Here is a 5,324-nt window from a genome sequence, read left to right as displayed (position 1 = left end):
TTCAGCTCCTCTCATTTTCCTTGGCTTGGATAGTCCTCCAGAGCCAAGTGTTTGATTGAAACAGACCACTACATCTTTAACAGTCTATAAATCTGAACTTTCCTAATCCCAGGGAAGAAAGATGGTATTCTAACCAGACTGGAAGGAAGTAAAGTCGCTCAGTCGTGTCCGATTCTTTGTGACCCCACGGACTGCAGCCTCCCAGGCTCCTCTGTCCATGGGATTTTCCAGGCGAAAGTACTGGAGTGGGGTGCCATTCATATATAAACCCACGACTCCTAGCATGACAGAAAGCAAAGCCAAGATTGTCTTGGACTGTGTAGTCAGACTGAAGAATTAGCTGGAGTCAGTCAGATGCCCTCTAGAGGCAGCTGTGCAGTTTTCCTGTTAAGCTGTATTTACCCCTTTTTGCATTATACTCACTGTTAGAAATGTGCTTCCAAGGAGGGAAGGGGTGTCAGTTCTACTGGCTCTTCAGAAATCCCAGTGAATGTTGCATGGTTGTACGTTGGGGAACAGAGGATTCTTCCTAGATGAAGAAATGTACCTATTCTGCTTAATCACCAAGCAATACCTAGGTGTTTGTTACGCTTTCCAGTACACATTCCCTGTTGCAAAAAACAACTTTCTAGTTTTGCCAATCTAGTTTTAAGTAAGGGACAAAGGAATCTGACTAGAACTTGTAATGAAAGGAGAGAGGAGACATGCCATCAAAATCACAGCATATTTAATTTTATCTCATCTTATAAATTTGTCAGAATTGAGCTACTCCTTGGTTTTGGCTCTGTCGAGAATAATGGTCTTAGAAATGAATGTTCATACATAGTATAGCAGAAAAATTAAAAGATTCATGAGACCTGATGTGAGTTTCCAAATCTGGCAGTAATTTACTTTGTGACTGTTTGAATCAGTTACTCTCATGCCCCTAATTTACTGACTCTCAGACAGTAAGTGAGTATTTAAGGAGCTTCCAGTGCCAAACTTCTCTGTCACTTTAACCCTGGGCCCAGAGGAAGAATTGAAAACATCCTTTCCCCGAGGACCAGATGGCTTTCTGTTTCCTTTCACAGATGCACCTGCTCTTTGTCTTCCTGGCCTGTGCTTTACTACGATGAGGATGAGTCTGGACCACAGCCAGCTTGGAAGATTCTTAGCTCTTAGCACATTGCCCTGCACCTGGGCCGGGAAGTGCTGTTGGCGGACTTTGGGTCTCTGAAAGAATGCCCGAGAGGGTGTCTGTGTGAAAAAGGGAGCTTGTTGGGAAAAAGGCAGACAGTATGGGAATCTCTGAAATGCAAATTATCAACTCAAAGACTTGTATTTCTCTCAGAGCCTCATCAAGGGAGCAATTAACAGGATAAGATCAAGAAAGTCTTTTGAAGGGGCAGGAGTTTGCAGCCACAGCTGTATTCTTACCCAGATTCCAGTTCTTACTGCTGTGTGAGTTGTGTGAGTGTGTTTTCACTTAGCCAAAGTGGGGAGTTGTAAAGATTGTTAGATGGAGTACCAAAAATGGCTTTTGTTAAAGGCCCATGTGTATTTTTTTTCCTCTGGTAGGAATAAGAAGAAAAAAATTAAGGGAGATTATGGATGCCATCTAAAAAAAGCTCACAACTCTAGACCAGAGGCCATGAAAAACCAAGCTTATTCTAATCCTTTGGAACGTTGTTGTATCTCCTAGACATTAGCAGACAAAAAGACCCCTCAGCACCACCTGGAGGAGAACATGAGTAATGCGTGGGAAAAGTTGATGCTCGGCTTAGAAAATGGGGAAAGCTGAATTTCTTTGTACAGCAGTGTTCACTCATTCTGAAATACCTGTTTCAGGTGCAGGATGCAGCAATAAGGAAAACACAAAAATGCCTGACCTTGTGAAACTCACCCTGTAGTGGGAAAGGGCAATCGATATAATGTCTGGATGAGGATAAATGCAGTGAAGAAAGCAGGGAAAGCAAAAAGAGTAGTAGATGGCGCTACATTAGGTAGGTACTGCGGGCCTCTTTGATAAAGGTACATTTTGTTAGAGGCTTGAATGAGAAAGAACCATGTGTCTAGGCAAGAATATACCGGACATGAAGAATAAAGTACAAACACCTTTTGATGAAACATCCTTAGTCTGTTTAAACACATACACACACCTACAGCATAGAGGCCTAAATGAATGGAACAGAGTGGACCAAGGAGGAGGGTAGTAAAAGGTTGAAAAGGTGGCTGAGGACAAGATTGTGTAGACAAGGACATTTTAGGTTCCTCTGAGGCCAGGAGAAGTCATCTTCAAAGCCAGACAGATGGGGTGCTTGTGGTCAACTTTAAAAGGCTAAAACTGGGAGAGGGCATGTCTGGTCACCAACCCTACTTGGATGGGTCAATGAAAGAAATTTATGGAAATGATAAATGGGTACTTATTCACTCTGACCACTTTCTAATGTACTTTTTTGTATAAAACTGCACGTCTTACACTTCCTTGAAACCAAGGTTCTGAATGTAATCTGTTTTGCCAGTTAGATGTACAAACAAGGATGCTGAAGGAGGAAGTGATTCAGGGATCTTTAGCAACCTTATTGCTCCTGCAAAGACACAGAAGACAGGTTTCCCTCCAGCGGTACACCAGTATCCATCAGTATCTGTGTGGGTGTCAAAGGGCTTCCTGACCCATAAATAACCATTTGTGATGTATGTCCTCACAGTGGGCCAGTGCTCGCCTCCTGGTTCCTCCTCTTCCCGGTGGTGGCAAAGGGAGCAGTTCCCGTAGTGGACCAATCTGGGAGTCTCCTGGACGCCCAGCCTAGAGCCCACTTGCCCAGCTTTCCAGTTCTTCTGTAAGCGCCTAATTTACCTGTATTGCATTCTCTTCTACTTAAAAGAGGTGGAACAGTTTTGTTTCCTGAAGTTTCAGAACCCTAACTGATACAGTATTTGGTTCCAAAACTGGTTATAGATAACAGGCCCTAAAAAATGAGATTTTTGCATAGTTATGACTAAGTTGGATTTGAAGGAAGTGAGAATCTAGTTGTCATTGGAAAATGGTAAACTGGTAAAGATTATTTACACTTGTGGTCATGTTAAATGAACTGTCATGGATAAAAGACTTTGATAGACCAAGTGGCTGCCAGAATGGACCACTGTGTAAGAAATGAAGACTTAAATGGCGGTGCTTTTGCTAGAGAGGTTAAAAAAAGAAAATGAAAGTCTCAAGTGCTTTTAAATTTTCAGCTCAGGGCTGTCTTGTAGCCACAAGGCTGATGTACATGAAAAATCAAGGCGAGATTCTGGGTTATTGAATTACAACATAAGTTAAATTCTTAGCTTACCAGGTCTCTTAGGTGAAAATTAGGATCCTGTTTGGGAAAGAGTAAAGTGAAAATCGGGACATTTGAGTAGATTTGGATAAATCCTAGTGTTCTGAACCCACAAACTCTACACTTTGCTTCTCTTACCAGCAGAAGCAGCCCTTCTTTCCCCTGTTGATAGGGCTAGTGCTATCTTACTTGGAGACCTTGGGTAGTTGAGTTGAAAGGAAATGCTTATTGCTGCCCCTTATTGCTATCAGATCTGTGGCTATAGTCAGATCCCAATATGCTTCTGAAGCATATTGAAGTGAAAGTCACTCAGTCGTGTCCAACTCTGCAACCCCCTGGACTATACAGTCCATGGAATTCTCCAGGCCAGAATACTGGAGTGGGTAACCACAAAATCTGACCTTAGAGAAGGAAAGGTTACAGAATTATAAGATTTTGCTCATTTGAATCAGTAGAAACCTGGGGAATGAACGTGTGTGGACTGGATTCTAAAGGTATTAGACCAGGAAGAAACTAACATAATTTTATTTTCATCTGGTTGAGTTTATTAATATGGGCATTCTAGAGATTCTGGAATTAGTATATTGGCGTTGGCAGCTAAAAGTGGCTCTTAGCTGGTTGGTTGGATGAAACCTGGACTTAAGAGGGGTCTACACTTGCTAAGAGCTGACTCATTTGAAAAGACCCTGATACTGGGAAAGATTGAAGGCGGGAGGTGAAGGGACACAGAGGATGAGATGGTTGGATGGCATCACCGACTCAATGGACATTTGGGTGGACTCCGGGAGTTGGTGATGGACAGGGAGGCCTGGAGTGCTGTACTTCATGGGGTCACAAAGAGTCGGACACAACTGAGTGAACTGAACTGAACTGAACACTTACTAAAAATTTCTTACTATAGTATTAGAAGATGAATGCAGAAACATAGCGATAGTAGAGTTGGTGGAGGTTTATCATGTGTACCTACTCGTCTCCTAATTTTGCCTCCAGAATTGCTCAGAGGACATTTCTTACACACACACACACACACAAAGTACATAGGTAAGGGGACACTTCACCTTGAAAATGCTGTAGTGTATATCCCCTATTGGCCGGGGATGAAGCTTAGAGATGTTGCCATTGAAATGGAATCCTTGATATCAGTAGAGATGACAGGATCCTAGAGCGGCAGGGGCCAAGAAGCAGTGCAAAGGCAGCAGAGCAGGAGTGAGGAAATATAACCTACCAAGGTCCTACTCGGTGTGCTGAACACAAAGCAGAAGTCTGGCAAAGGGAGGCCTGTTTTAAGTCACTAAGTGGAGGGTCACAGACACTCACTGAATTCTCAGACCAAAGCTCTGAGGGAAGCACCCAGCACTATTACCGTAACTAAACTGTTAATCTTCTAGTCTTCCCCAAAGGAATCTTAAGTCAATTAACTATGTGCTGTGCTTAAGGAAATGAAAATACCCAAGCCTTTAGGAAATACTTGGAAACTATAAACCCTAAACCAGTACTAATCTCAAAGAAACTAAAAGGTCTTTGTGGACCACTAGTTTAAAATAGAGGCTTGGGACTTCCTGGCATTCCAGTGGTTAAGACTGAGTTTCCACTGCAGGTGAAGTGAAAGTTGCTCAGTCGTGTCCGACTCCGTGACCCCATAGACTGTATAGTCCATGGAATTCTTCAGGCCAGAATACTGGAGTGGGTAGCCTTTCCCTTCTCCAGGGGATCTTCTCAACCCAGGGATCGAACCTAGGTCTCCTGCATTGCAAGCGGATTCTTCACCAGCTAAGCCATAAGGGAAGCCCCAAAATACTGGAGTGGGTAGACTAGCCCTTAGGAATCGAACCAGGGTCTCCTGCATTGCAGGCGGATTCTTTACCAACTGAGCTATGAGGTAAGCCAACTGCAGGGGCACAGGTTTAATCCCTGGTCTGGGAACTAAGATCCTGCAAGTCATACGGTGCAAGCAAACATGAAGTGAAGTCGCTCAGTCGTGTCCGACTCTTTGCAACCCCATGGACTGTAGCCCACCAGGCTCCT

Source organism: Bos grunniens, chromosome 2 (genome assembly GCF_055505025.1).
Source record: "Bos grunniens cultivar Pamir isolate PY7600 chromosome 2, Bosgru_T2T1.0, whole genome shotgun sequence".
NCBI classification, from domain to species: domain Eukaryota; kingdom Metazoa; phylum Chordata; class Mammalia; order Artiodactyla; family Bovidae; genus Bos; species Bos grunniens.
The sequence above is the reverse complement of the archived record's forward strand: the minus strand, read 5'-3'. Positions refer to the sequence as shown.